The sequence below is a fragment of the Onychostoma macrolepis genome, chromosome 01 (assembly GCF_012432095.1).
Source record: "Onychostoma macrolepis isolate SWU-2019 chromosome 01, ASM1243209v1, whole genome shotgun sequence".
Classification (NCBI taxonomy): Eukaryota; Metazoa; Chordata; class Actinopteri; order Cypriniformes; family Cyprinidae; genus Onychostoma; species Onychostoma macrolepis.
Window position 1 is genome coordinate 18,265,270 of NC_081155.1, and position 16,228 is coordinate 18,281,497.

General features: G+C 37.1%; 1 protein-coding gene across 5 annotated transcripts in view; it reads left to right on the forward strand.

Moving 5' to 3' along the window:
• Window positions 1–16,228, forward strand: part of ctnna2 (catenin (cadherin-associated protein), alpha 2) — a 489,293-nt gene that overhangs the window by 361,627 nt on the left and 111,438 nt on the right. The window lies entirely within an intron of this gene.

Here is a 16,228-nt window from a genome sequence, read left to right on the forward strand (position 1 = left end):
CTTAATAGTATTTGTAGTATGTCATATGTGACCCTGGACCACAAAAACAGTCATAAGGTTCAATTTATTGAAATTGAGATTTATACATCTTCTGAAAGCTGCATAAATAAGCTTTCCATTGATGTATGGTTTGTTAGGATAGGAAAATATTTGGCCAAGAGACAACTATTTGAAAATCTGGAATTATAGGGTGCAAAAAAATCTAAATATTGAGAAAATCGCCTTTAAAGTTGTCCAAATGAAGTTCTTAGCAATGCATATTACTAATCAAAAATTAAATTTTGATATATTTATGATAGGAAATTTACAAAATATCTTCATGGAACATGAGCTTAGTAGCCTAATGATTTTTGTCATACATGAAAATTTGATCATTATGATCCATAATGTATTTTTTTTTTTTTTTTACAATATATATAGTGTGTGTAGCTTTTTAGTTGTGTTTAAATATGAAAAATCAATATTCAAATACTTAATTGAAATTGAAATATTTATATATTTATATACTGTATAATATATATGACTACTATAGAACTAAAAAAAAATAACAAAATAACTAAAATATAATAAAATACCTAACTACAAAAATACTACTATTGTTAGAAATTGTAACAAAATTAAAATAGAAATATAAACTTTTGAACTGCGGGTTTCGTCTGGCCAGAGGAGAACTGGCCCCCCGACTGAGCCTGGTTTCTCCCAAGGTTTTTTTCATCATTCTGTAACAGAGGGAGTTTTGGTTCCTTGCCGCTGTCGCCTCTGGCTTGCTCAGTTGGGGACACTTAATTTCTAGCGATTATCGCCGATTTGATTGCACAGATACTATTTAAACTAAACTGAGCTAGACAATGACATCTCTGAATTCAATAATGAAATGCCTTTAACTGAAAATTGAAAATTGAGTGTTTAATCTTATTATACATTACTGACACTCTATCCTCCAATTTGATACTGTTAAGTGCTTTGACACAATCTGTATTGTAAAAGCTCTATATAAATAAAGGTGACTTGACTTGACTTGACTATAGAATTTTAAGCAAATGTCCACCTCTGGATGGCATCAACAACATTCAACTTTCTTTAATCGAGATTTGTATCATTGATTGTTTTTTGAGACTTGATAAATAACACCATGTCACTGTGTGAGTGTCAATGGCTAGTTACTCTTGCTAGCCGATGAGCTATCCTAAACCAAAACTGATACGGTCTCTGAGCGAGATTAATGTGTTTTTTTCCAGACTCCAATCGAACCATCAGAGTGAGTTCAAAACGGCATTGTAGTGTAAGCATTGGCTTTTCAGGCTGTTAGGTTGTTGAAAAATGAGCTTGTGCACAGCGAGCGTGGTAATGGCATCACGCACCATATGTCATAGCGGTTAGCTGGTGGTACACATAAGCTCAGATATAGTCCACGGCATGGTGACTCCTCTCTCCTCCCCCTTACGCCCCAGCCCCACCCTCACACGCCCTCATTGGCCTAGTCCTAAACCCGAATCACTACATTTACATTTCATAATGCCGCCTGCCCGGGCTTGTTTATCATAGCCATTTCAAGTCTTGCCATCCAGTTGGAATACAGATATCATCTGTTGCCACTTAGCCAGGCTTACATAAATATTCTGCTCAGGAGCCTTGTTGCAGTGCACCGCGGATTGCAGTCCCCAGGCTTGTCATTTCATTCCGATTAATTTTCAAGGACAATGAGCTGTGACGATCCTGTACATGAAGCTAGCATGCATCTGTTGGTTTGCCTGCTTTCTGATGGCTCCCATAATTTTATGATCAGCCTATTCCTTTGCTTAGCACGCTGTGAAATATGAATTAATCTCATGTTGAAAATATGCCACATATAGTCTCCTTAGTCCGCTAATTGGCACAGGAGTCTGCAAACAAGGGCAAGTGAACAGCGTCTGCTCGGATTACCTTAACTCACGACTAAAACTCCTGCGCCTTGAGGAAAACAGCCCACTAAGGGGTTTTTTTTTACTTTTTTTTTTCCCTCTCTCTCTTTGCTCAGCATAGACTTTAGAGAAACACAGGGGTATTGGGCCAGCTTTAGTCTGCTTTTGGGGTAAAACCAACAGATCTTAGAGAAGCTGACGGGATGGCAACTATTTTGAGCACATCCAAATTGTACTCCATTGTATCTCAAAGAAAATCAAAAATCCACAGCAAAATGTACATTTGCTTTCAATTCTCCAGGTGATTATATGAAATAACAGCATTTCTCTACTGTTTCAATGTATGGTGCCGCACATCTATTACCTATTTCGCACCTCAGCAAAGATTTGACAGAGAAATGGATGTTTTGAGCTCTAGGCGGAAGGAAAAAGCCTACAACCGTGGCGTCCCAAAGCCTGATCTGTCTCTCCTCCACCTTGCCCATCGCTCTTTATCTTTAATAAATGGGTGCAGCATCAGCTAATGACTTGGTGCCCAGTAATGACTTGACACAGCGATGAGGAAATGTGAGAATTCAAACTACTCCTGAAAGTGACTCTGAAGCACTTTTGGTTAGTGTGATCATAGACCAGATGTGGTCCCATTGTTTTTTATTTTATTTTATTTTGATTTAATATATAGTGTTATTGCATTTATATACTATTATAGTATTTATTTTGAGTTACCTTTGAATTTTTATATTTTCAGTTTTCATTTTAATATTTATTTTCATTTTTATTTTATTTTGGGTACCAAAGTTGTTGTTGTTGTTGTTGTTTTATAACAACACAATTATTACCAAAAAAAAAAAAAAAAATGTTTAGAATAACTTGGGTCATATGGGTTTATAATAACTTGAAAATCATAATGGGATTCAGAAACAAAGCTCCTCAATCGTTTGAATATAATTTGAAAAATAAGTGCACTATTAAAAACAAGTTGTGTTATTGTCAAAATGATTATATTGATGTTGGAATATAGTTTAAATTTTGAACAAATTATTATTTTTTTTTTCATTGCTCAGAGCGCAGTTGTGTCTATATTGTATATCCCATGCAATTTACAGCACTTCAATAAATCTAAAAGGTACATTGCTTGATAGATATGACTCATCTTCATTTTCATACTTAATAGAGATGACATGAACAAAGGAGGTGGACCTGAAATTATTCAGAGCGTCAATTAGATGTGCATTGTGTTTATGCGTTATACACCTAATCAATATCCTGTTATGTTCAATGGCAATTGTTTTCTGCGTCATTGAGTGTTTAACCACAGATTCCCGTATCGGTGGAGCTAAGCCATTAAACCTCTAACGCTTAAGTCCACCGTAGCCCTCCTGAAATTATAATGTATACCTGCTCTACCCTGTCCTGATGAGACTTAAAATGGCTGCACTTGCCAGGCAGAGCACAGCATTTAGGGACGTGTTCAATCAATGGCTCTGCTCTGGATTAGCAGTCCTGTCAGTGAGGTCTAGCTACCCGCCTCAGTCATGCTGCAGAGATTTGCATGCAGACCTGCACAAAGTTACTACTATTCCTGTCCAGGGGAAGCATTGCCTTGAAATGTCTGGTCTTTTTTTTTTTTTTTTTTGTACTTTCTTTGCTGTCTTGGATAATAGACTACTGGTGCAAAAAAAAAAAACACCCATTTCCCCAAGGACCTGACTCCACAGGCCTACTCTCAGATGAGTATGAAAGAGTCACTTCTCTTGGTGGGCCATTTGGACACTGTGAGTCATCAAAGGAATGTGGAGGTCTTTGTGGAAACAGTGAGTACTCCTGAGTGACCCTCCTCACTGCTCATTGGGGCATTGTGCTGGTTTAGGATTGTTGGCCCTCATTAATGCAAGTGGGATACTTTGAGTTGTCAGAACAAAACAACATGGGGAATATTCACCCCTCTTTCTTTCCATCTGTGCCTTTCACCTACTTCTTTGTTCTTAGCTGAAGACATTTTCACTAGACCTGTATGGAATATGCACTCAACGACAGAAACTAAGTAGATTTGCGAAGAATCTGAACTTTTGCCATTAATACAATTCTACAAATTCCTCACCACTTGCAAGTTGCATTCATTTGTTTTTACTTATTATAATTGCAAAGGGTTTTGAACAAATGTTGTGTAAATAAATTATACATTTTAATATTTTTGAATTAAGATTAATTTTAATATTTTTTAAGTCCAGTACTCTCAGCTCCATTTGATATCATATTTAAATCCATTCACATTTTTTTTGTCTCCTCTCAACAGGGGGATTGTATGATTTCAGTCTCCATCTCAGTGCAAGCTCATGTGGCTCAGATGCATATGTAAGCATGAGCGGGGGGAAATTTGAACCTTGGTCAACTGATACGTGTTTTTGATCAAATAAAGGCAATCTTAAACCACCTTTCCACTATCTCTAACAAACGACAAGCGTCAGACCGGAAGTCATTAATTTTATATATAAAGTATTACGGGAGCAGTGTGGAGTGTGAGGGCTAAAGGCAACAATTGTTTGTGAAAGCTGGAGATAGTGGAAAGGCAGCTTTAACGGTAGTATATAAACACTGAATTTATTTGATTAGAAACGCAATAAAAACAGGAAGAAAGTTAGAAAGTTCAAAGGTTAATGCATCATTGCTGAATAGAAGTATTAAGTTCTTTCAAAACAAAACAAAAATAGTAATTATCACACACACACACGCACATGTACACGAAACATGAAGATTATGTGTGGGATGTACAGTCTGAAAAAGAAAGAAATAGTCTTAAGGTAGCACTTTTAAAAACAAGTATCATAATTGTGAAGATCCAGAAGCCTTTGCTGTTCAGCCCCATTCCCTAGCCGGTTCCTGCCCTGAGGCCAAAGGCTTATTGATTTGGCTCTCTAAGCAACTCCATCTCCACTGAGAGGTTCTTTAGATGAACCACAGCTGAGGCCTCCTGACCAAGGTACTTTGGTGTGATAAAATGGTGTATTGTGTTCATTCAACAGAGCCACACTTCATGTGTTTGTACATTTACCAAGAGAACAGACAGTTCCTGCTTCATTTTATAATATAAGTTAATTTATCCAGTTAGTTTAAATTAATAAGTTGTATGAGCATTTGCTGTGAAAAGCCAGCAAATTAAAACAATTTAAGTATTTTATCCACCTTATTTTTAATGTAAGAGAGGATACAGCCTTTTGTATCTTCCTGTTATTTTAGCTATACAAAAACAACCTTTATTTATCATATGATTTAATGCATTATAGTCATAAACACACTGGCCTGTAGCTTGAGTAGTTTTACCATTTACTGTGATGATATTCTTCTAGTTATTTACTAATAGCAGCTAATTAATAAAAATATCACACATACAAAGAAAATAGCTTACTTCAGTGTTGCAAAATAAGCCATTATGAAATAGAATGCTAATCGCTGAACTGACAGTACAAAAAGTGACTCTATATGTACTCAACACTTAGGCTTAGATTTTTTTTTTTTTTTCATATTAGGGGACGTGATTGTTTTTGTGTTGCATAAAAACAAATAATAATAATAATTTCACTATTTTTTCCCTCTAATTCAGATTTAAAAAATAATAATAAATAAATAAATGGAGTCAGCAAGGATATTATAGTTTAGAATTTTTAAATTAGTTTTTATTTTAATATCGTTTTCAAATTTCCTATAATTTCAGTTTAGTTTTAGTTAGTTTCATTAATGGTTTTGTCAGTTTTAGTTTAGTTTTTATTTTGTGAACACATTTCTATTTAGTTTTTATGCATTTTAATTTCAGTTTTAGTAATTATTGCAGTTTAACAGAGTTAATGGAACACTTCCAGTGTAGACCAAACCAAGACATTTAAGTTTAGCAAAGTTGAATGTTTGCAGTTTACAGTTAACTCTTGTGCAAACCTCTTAATAATGAAAATAAAATAATTCTTTACAATTCAACAAAAAACAAAAATATGCAACTTATATGTATACAATTCATATTCATATTCAATCATATTAAAGATGTAATCTTGTTTAATATGCCAATAGTTTACAAACAACCAGCTAATCAAGGTTTTCAGAGTTATTAGACAGCATCAGGCAGTTGAGTTTTTATGAGGGTTGGAGCTAAATTCTGCAGGACAATGGGACAATGTGCACACTTATCCACCCTATCTGCCCTAAATAGTATTAAAAATGACTAATATCACATAGAATTTAGCATGGACAGTGTGCACATTGGGACACAGGCATGTTCTTTGCAATTGTCATTGAAACTCTGTAAACTTTATTTTTGTCCATCTGTGTTTTCAGTGCATTAATTTGTTGGATTTTTTGCACATACGAGACACCGGTGCATACATGTCCCGTCTCCCTCAATGAACGTACACAATAAGAAGAAACAATCTAAAATGCTTTGAAACCTCATACTACTCAAAAATAAATGCGATATGGTGATTTAAATGATGTTTGCACTTTACTTTGACGAGCCGCTTCAGCACGCACGCGCTTCAAATGAGCAACGCAATCATTCCCAGTTCTTCTAAAGCCCCTTTTACACAACACGGTCAGCGGTGAAAAAACAGCACGGCTATCGCTTTCTCTCATTTCGGATGCGTTTTATACAGTCAAGGCGGTGCTCGTGTCATGGACTCAAGGTGGACGTTACCATAGTAATCGCAAAGCGTGACAAAATGACTATGAAGTCAGCTCATCCAAAACTTTTAATTCTGTGTCTGTTACCTCACTCTCATGTTGTTCTCGAACGTCAAGCACGCTTATAAATGTTCGTGCGCTGTAAGGTGTGCATTATTATTATTATTTCTTTCATAGCCCGCGTCTTGTTTTTAAATGCAAAAACGCATTATCTGTGAATAGACGCTGAGGACGCATCTCACGTTCATGAGGTCCGATTTTCTGGCACAGAATGAGAGCTTATTAAATCATGAACATGATTATTTATTTTTGCTAATTATTATTTTATTTTCGTTAGTTTTTCAGTTACTGTTGTTAGTTTCGTTTAGTTTTAGTTTTTCATTTATTTAGAAATTTTAATTTTATTTCAGTTTAAGAAAATGTTTTTTGACCAATAGTTTTAGTCTTAGTTTTCGTTTACGAAAATAACCTTGGTAGTCAGTTGTTCATGTTTAGATTCAGATTTGAATCAGTTCATGACGAATATTGACCTGATCCATACAATACAGTATGTGAAAAATGGGACTGTTTAATCATGCATAATTGTGAAGCGCCTGATTTTTGGAACAGATCGAGATATGTGTGATTTATTTAATATGTTGTTTTGTAATGACATGTTGTTGTTAGATTTTTCTGGATTAGAGGATTCTTTGTTTTGGCATATGATCTTCTACCAGCCTGGGCATGTTTTTTTGGCTTTAAACAATTTAAATAAATCCCATCTTAATCCTTCTTGAATATCCTCAATATACTGTATAAAAAAGCATGTAGAGCCCCTGAAACAGCATATATAACCTGATAGCATGTTGACTAGCACCTCTTTGATCAAACTCCCTCCCATTAGTGGTAATAAATATTGGACAGTCACCATTTAATATGCAAAAAAAAAAGAACCACGCAATATGTAGACTTTGATATGTAGTCTCATGAGTTCTCATCAGCTCAATATTCAAACCAGCTATTTTGTCTGTCATTACTATCACAAAGCAATTTGTCATTACATGTCAGTCGCTATCTTCATGGTTGCCCATAAATCCTGCTCATGAATCACTCGTTGAATCATTCAATGAATCATTTTTTGATGCGTGACGTCCTAGTCTCTGTCTGCCGTTGTCAATATTGTTTTTCCCCCTGTCTTTAAATGAGACTGTCACTACGACTTGTCACACAAGTTCATGCTAGTGGGCAGGTTTTCATGTCGCCTGACAATTAACAGCATCTCCTATTAAAGAGTCTCTATGGTAATGTGTTATTGAGCCCAGCGGTGGCTAAAGAGGGGTCTCTGGGTGCATAATGTGGTTAATGCCTAATTGGCCCTCTGTTGAGATAATGTGGATGGATGACAATGAAGGGTCAGGCCTGACTGAGGCTTACCCTGCCTGTGAGGAGGGAGAGAAGGGGACCATGGAGCTTACCATGAGCTGGAGCTTTCACCAGACAGCTGATGCCATTTTGTATAGCCAGTTGAAGGGAGGGAAACGAGAGGGTGTTGTGCATTGGTTAATGATGAGGGCTGCCAACCGGAAGGCTGCTGGTTTGATGACCATTTGGAGTGAGTCATGGTTCATCGCCGTTGCTCCTTTGTCCAATGCACTTAACCTCATTTTGCTCCAGGGGGATTTTGGTTCATGGTGCCATTTCATGGAGACAATGTGTGGAATATGTAGAAGCTCCACTGGCCCTGGTCGTATATTCTGAAGATTCTGAAGATTGCTCTTTTTCTTTCAAATATTCCATGAACTCCCAATCACCCCTTTACAGTCCCCTGGGAGTCTATGGACCCCCGAAAACACCTGGGACAGATAGACAGGTTGGACAGCATAGATGTTCAGATAGAGGAAGGTTAGAGGAGAGGTGTGTCTGAGAAAAGCAGAATAAATGAAGGTTGTGATGTTTTTGTAGTAAAAACTGGTTGTTGGTATACTGCGGGTATGTCTCACTCGTCCTTAAAAGTGAAGCTGCGGGCTGTTTGATCGCCCTCTGGTGGCTGGCTGCAGTACAGGTCAAACCCCGCCCTCTCCATGTAAACGAATGGGACTTCAGTCAAAATAAAAAAAATAATTACACTTCCAATACAATTTTCCGAAATATGGTTTTGGTCATTTAAGGTAATTGTTATCACGCTGATATATGTTCAATTGTTCATTTTTTGATGCGTTTGATTTTAGCTAGTAATTTCATGCTATAAAAACGGGGCTTGTCGTTATGTTTGATTGGGTCTGCGGGAGTTTGATTCCACGGCTCCACCTCACAACTCTACTGCGCAGACTCGGGCTCCAAACGAATCTCTACTGCGCAGACTCGGGCTCCAATCGAATCTCTACTGGGCAGACTCGGGCTCCAAATGACGTCATTTACTCAAGATGGCAGCGACCACACTGAGATGTATTCGCTTCACTTTTCTATAGTGGAAGGAAGCGGAGATGCGTCATCCATCTTTTTTACAGTCTATGGTATACTGAGCAATGTGGAAAGCTATTTCCTCAGTAACCTCTAATCAGCATTGCACACTCAGAAAGACCCTCATGAAACTACAGCTGGCGGTAGAAACAGAGCTGTCGTGTGACAATGAAAGACAGACCTGTAACTGCACACTCAAATCAACTTCAGCTCGCAGTGAACCAACACACGCGTGTCACCGGTTACTGGAGCATGAGTGGACTCCATCGACACAGACATCACCTCCATCAAGTGGCGTAAAGCTCTAGTTTATGTGTGTATGTGTGTGGTAGAGAATTTAGCCAGATCCCAGGAGAATGTGCAGTGTTGTATGTGCTCTGATAAGCACCTCCCAGTCTCCCAAATGGGAAAATCAATAAAACTTCATCTTTACAGTCTCAGATATTTGCTTGGTGGGAGAATGTGTCACATAGAGTTGTGTTTGAGTGCCCGTTGAGACCATATGCATATATCAACACATGTGCTTGTATCTGTCACAATCATCATATTTCTCAAGTGGATAAACCCAGTTCAGCTCTCTAGCTGAAACAGAATTAAAGTAAGTAGAAGTAGAATGATGGAAGTGTGTGTTTACTCCATCCATTATTTTCCAACCCAGCAGCAGACACAGTAGGCTGGATTATGATGATGAATATTATAAGATGCAGGGCCATGCTGGGGGTTGTGGGTATACTGGCTGCTTCAGTGACTGTTTGAGGGTGGCTAGACAGCGTTCTTCGGCAGAAGACCGGAGAAGACAAGGAAGCAGCGTGATCCTAGATTGGTGGTGTTTTGCTTACAGCTCTTAGACACGGGCACTCGAGTTCTTAACCACGCATACAAAGCAGTTTCACTAGATTTGTGCCTACTTCAAGCTCTGCCCACACCCTCTCATTCAAAAAAATGAATGTTGCTCTAGTGCTTTTTCTAAACTGTGCTGTTCTTCATTCTTCCTTGCTGGCCACCCCATCCCACTACTGTTGCTCTCTGTCTGTAACGTCTCCTCACCTGCTAGAAACCCAGGCACTTGGGCTTTGAACGTTATATAGGCTAATTACACAACACGCAGCGACACAAGTTAATTAAATCTGTGAAGTCACAAGTAAATGTAATTAAATGTGCCCATGCTATTAATTTATTGGAAAACAAAGTTTTCTAATCTTGAATTTGAACTTAGGTATTAGTGGTGGCCGATATACTGCTATACAAGATTAACCGGTAGAGAGGTTTGACTATCGTCTCTATCATGGTTACACGCTCACGTGCCGTTTCTGTGCTATGTGGTCACGAAAATGCATTGTTTGCACGTTTTTAAGCATTGTGGTTTAAAAACGAGTGATTTTAATCCATTGAAACACAATCAGCAGTGAAAGAGAACTCGTTTCGCTATATGTGCACACTGTCTGAGAGATTGTTTCTGAGCGCTGTCAGAGAGGCACACGCACGTGAAGACGGTGCTCATAGAGCACAGGAGTATTGAGCGTTATTTTTGCCACTTTATAGGCCTTAAACCGTTAAAAACACACACTTGTATGTATGTGTCAAAATGCCTGTCATTGCAAGTATCCTCGTAAACGCAGTAATTTAGGTCTTAAGTGAAAGCAAACAGATGAGAAAGAAAAAAAAGTGTAAAAGTATATTGGATGCAGGCAGCTCTTAAAGTGACAGCAGTCTAATATTCCTGCTGTCTGGCATTCATGCTAATCACACAACAATAGAGAGAAAATCTCTTGCTGCTCTTGACTGAATCATTTTTGTAACTTTAATAAGAAGAAATATTTAATTTACACAGTGAAGAATATGCAGTGTTTTATACATTTGATTACTTTGTATACATATCCATATTACAACATTTCTTATTTATTTGTTCTACTGTAGTTTTTTTGTTTTTTTTTGTCCTATTGCTAATAATTAGTTTCTTATTCTTTTTAAATCACTGACTGTTTATATTAACATTAACATTTACTCATTTAGCAGATGCTTTTAGCCAAAAAACTTTATTTTTTTGTTTACTTGTCTTCAGTGAGCTTGAGGTTTTTTTTGTTTGTTTGTTTTTTTTAGTATGTATGCATGTATGTTTTCATTCATTCGTTCATTTGTTCATTCGTTCGTTCATTCATTCATTCATTCATTCATTCATTCATTCATTCACTCATGCAGTTATTTGAACTATAGATCTATCTTTCTATCTAAGTCAAAAATCTGGAATCTTTGAAATAATTTGTTGCTCTGTGAGGTAGTACAATACGCATGATTGGATAATACGACACTGTCATTTATGTGCTTGTTTATGGTGCAAGGTGAACAAACAATGCATCGCTCTAATAAGTTTAAATCCTTTTATACTTACATATGTTGACATTCTTTATGGGCATATGGGTGTTTTGATGGTTTGTTGTGGGAGGCAACATATCTCGGGCTAGCCAGCCACTTTAATTACCGCAAAGCTAACACCCCCTCCTATTCCATGGCCAGCAACCCACAAGGCAAACACACACACATAGTCTCTCTCTCTCTCTCTCTTAACTTACCACATACAGTCTTAGCATGTGACACTTTTTCTTGTCATCATCTCACCTGTTGTCATGGTTACCATCAGGGCTTTATTGCAAGTCAAATCCAGGCACCAGGCCCAATGTACTCACACACTGCTCAGGTTGAGTGGATCGTTCTCATGCCCTCACAACCCTTCCACCACACAGACCAAAACACCACACAGCGCATCATTTTCTCCATCTCAGAGGTTTGTTTGGCTTGCAATCACTGCCTCTGTCTTTTCATGTGACGTTGGGCACACGCATGTCAGTCAACATTTAAAAGCAACACTGACTCACAGGACATGACTGGAAACAAGTGGGAGGGAGAGGTGCTTGTCACGATGTTGCTTTGTGAATGTGTGCTTGAGACAAAAGGGAAGAAAAAAAAATACAGCGCTCACATTGCTTGTTTTACACGCAGTGGGCGTCTTTCAAGAGACTGTTTGAAAATGTGACATGCTTTTCTGATATTAGTTAAGAGCTATGAAATCCGTCATAGCAGAGATGTACAAACACATTATGATTACGATGCCTCCCTTCAAATATTAAAGAGAAAATCTCATATCCAAAGCATTGTTTTGATGGGATTAGCTTTATAATTGGTGTTTGAGTTACAATAAAGCAATATCACACAAGCAAAAGTGCTATGATTTAATACAGCACCATGATTGCAAGTCTTATTTGATCAAATACAGTAAAAACAATAGTAAGTATATTAGTTTTTATTTTATTTTTATTTTTTCGAAATTATTCTAGAACCTTAATTTATTCCTTTATTTATTCCAATATTGTGAAATATTAGTACTTTTTATTCATTCATATTTGTGTCTTTGTTTGTTTTTGGGGAAGGGGGAACACCTATTTTCAGGATGTTTTTCAGCATTTATAGACATCTTTTGTGACTATATACACTGCATTTTGTCTGTTTGTTTGTTTTGGCATTGTAATGATATTTCACAATGTAGTGGCCACGTTCACACAGCAGCAGAATAGAGTTGTCAGTCCTGTATTTGAGTCCTTAATACGGTTACGTTCACGCACAGTACGGTTATTTACGGGCGTGACAACCGCATTCTGTAACCAAACTCACACCTGTAAATTTTCAGGACTCACAACCGCATTCTCGAAACATCATACAGCGCGAGAGAGAGCCTCTCTGCCGCACAAACTCGCATCTACTGTTTGTTAATTGCTTTCATGTGTGTTTTCGGTAAGTTACAGTGATGGAGAAATGAGCTGTATGTCATCTGAAAGTTTTAGATCCAGTCAGTTTTCCACCGGAGCCGCTCCCGTGTCAGAAAAACTCTCTTGTCGTGTCAGAAAGTGATAAGACTTTCAGTTTTATGGACGTCGCCATCTTTGATTTTACTTTGGTCACTGTCGCTATGGTTAAGGAATACGGGCTTGACTCCCATTGCACGTTGATACAGATAGCATTCTAAACACAACTGTAAGCGGCTGTGTGAACGAGACATTTCGAGACTCGTACCCATAAAGAAAACACGGTTGTCAATCCGAAAAAAAAACTGACAGTGTGAACGTAGCCTACTTTTTACATTATCAAATATTACTTTTGAACAAATAAATGCAGCCTTGATGAGTTTAATAAACTTCTAAAAAACGACAACAAAAAAAATAACCGAATTACTGATCCAAACTTTTGAATGATCACACTTCTGAGCGGTTTCTCTACTTATCGAATGATTTTTTTTTTTTTTACTTTAGATGGCATGCCAGCAGCACAACTATCTGTTATTTAATCCAGGCAAAACGTTGGCGAAAAGGTTAAAATCCTTAATGAAGGTGTGCCAGGCAGCGTAACAAAAAATGTGGCTTAAGGTATTCGACAAAGGTCAAAATAAATGAGAGGAAGCGTTGCAAAAAAATATATAATTTACTCGGATCACAGATATTCCTATCCAGCCTTGATTAGATTTCTCAGAGGATGCATGAGTAAGTCAAAAAAAAAAAAAAAAAAACACTGGGTAATTTGCTCATGTTCATATCGGATGGGATTAAAATAATTTAGGATGTCAATGAAACACCCTTAGAGAAAACTTTTCCTGTATCAGTAGAGCTTTGGTTGCCTGGCTTCACAGGTCCCAGATAATAAGTTTTATGCAATATGTAAATATGTCTCAATCATGTCAACTCTTCAGCAGGCCACATTTAATAAGTGCACATTTTACTGACGAAGGCTGAAATGGTCTGGATGCCTCTTACCGCAGTGCTTTGAAAATGTACAGAGTCAGAGCGAAAGTCTTTCTCCTCCTCTCTCAGATGATGACAAGAAGAGTATTTTGATGAATATTTACGTTCCTCCTGTCTTTTTAGAATTTGTAATTAGACACTCGGCTTTCTCTTATAAGTAAATCAAAGCCAACTATTGCTCTGCTTTTTGATGGTGATGTGACTCAGTCCTTTTGAGTCTGCGTTGCAATAAGAGATAGAAGACTCTTGAAGTTCTTATCAAGGCCTCTACCTTGAGCTCCACTTGGAGCTGTGGTGCTCATGTGGGAAATTTTAGTTTGAATCTGGCCTCTACATCATTTCCTGTCATCCTTTTCACTGTTAAAATTGATGAAATTGCAAAACTGCACATCCAACCTTTTGTTGATGAAGTCACTACCAGACTGGGCGGTATAACATTTATATTAAATATTTTCATCTACATATAATATATTTGCATTTAAAAGTTGTAAACATCACAAAGGATTACCGGAATAAATATTGCAAGAAAATACAGTTTTTAATTGTTTATTAGTTATTAAAAATTTATTCGTAAAAATTGTTTCAGAGTAAATCCTTCACCTTTTTCTTTTTCTTTTCTCAGTGTACTTGCCAAGTTGTCACAGATATATTGCAATATAAACAGTTTAATCAAATCTCTACCTTTCTACCATCGCATTATTAAGCCCAGCCTGCCAGACTCATTGCTTCCATCATTTCAAACTTTCCAGGCTTTCTATCTTTCCCTCATGTTTGTGCTCTGTTCAGATGGCAGCATGTGATGAGCTGTGCAGTTTCAAGCCAATCACCTATTAGCTGTTGTTAAGGGTCCAGAGAGTGGAGATCCCGGGGGCCGCTGGTCTTTCTGAGACTGTCCACACATGGCAGTTCTGACTGCTGTGAGCCTCTCCTCCAGCTGTTGCATTGGCACACAAATGATCCCGGAGCTCGTGCATCTCCATGGAGACATGTTTGGATCCTGTGTGAGCACTGACTCTCTCCAGCTCAGTCTAGTCCTCTGGCCTGCAGTCTTTGGCCTGTTTTGTAATCATGTGTCTGCAGAGCGTCATCGTTGCAGTGGTGTAACTGCTAGATGAGGGGTTTCTTTAACTATTAACACTTGGATATGTTGACCTTAAGATAATAAACTCTCCATTCACTACCGCTGATTTTTTTTTTTTTTTTCGTTTTGTCATTGATCATTTTAATCAGCAAAGATGCTGAATATTCAGAAAATTATTATTTTTCTGAAGAGTAAGAATCCTGAAAAAAATAATATTTAAAGATTTTTTTCCTCCAAGAAATGAAAGTAAAGAATTAATTCCATTATATTGGTAAAAGCCTATTAGAAAATATACTGGTAATATAGTGGTTAGGTTAAGAAAAAGCTCTTCTTAGCATTATAAGTTGCTTTTGATGTGGACAAGAAATTATAGAATTAATTGGACAGAAGTTTTTTTTTTCTTCTTTTTTTATCCTCTTTCCAGACAACATTAAAAGTAAAGCAAAAAAAAAAAAAACCTTCTAACAATCTTTCCATTTCTTCTTGTATAAAATTCTCCTCAGAATGGCGAGTGCACATCCTTTTGAGCGTAATGGATGAAACATGCTTGTAATGTCTAATTCCCATTTTCAGAGTCTCCATGGGACAACTCAACTGTGATATTCAGCTCTTCAGAAACTTTCACTCCCATATAGATGAAATATGAAAGACTCATATATGAAATACTTTTTTTTGTTAGTCTGCACATCTTTTTTGAGGTACAAGGACTTGTTTTCACTCTGAGATTTCTTAAGCAATGAGTGATCATTTTCAAGGTTTTGCACAGAGAAAAACAGAACCATGAGACCTGTATTACAACAAGCTGTACAGTGTCAAAAATTGTCTGCTTTGTGAAAGCGTTCAGAGGCAGTCAAGTCATGACTCTTCATTTGCTAAGATGATGATTTGCTTTTCTGTCCTTTCTTCTTTCTTTCCGAATGTCTTTGTTATCCCTGCTTTGAACATCTAAGGTATTTTAAGCCCTATTGGGACGGGATTAGTTTTACATGGAGAGGTGGGGTAAAGTAACTATTATCAGAGCTTCTCTGTGATTTTAGTCCTGTCCGAATGTGCCATCTCAGTAATCATTACGGACGATGTCAGTAAAGATTACGGCGACTTTTACTTTCTGTAAAAAGGTCCGGAAGAATATATGGAATAAATATTCTGTAATTTCCTATTTAAAAGTACACTGAAAAAAATGATTCATTGAATTTACTCAATTTTTTTAAGGTAAGTGGTTGCAATAAATTTATTTTAGCTACATTTAAATAAACAAATTTAGTTGACTAACTTTAAACATATTTTTTTTAATTAAATGTAGCTGAAATAAATAGTTTGCGACCACTTACCTTAAAAAAAAATTTTCAGTGTAG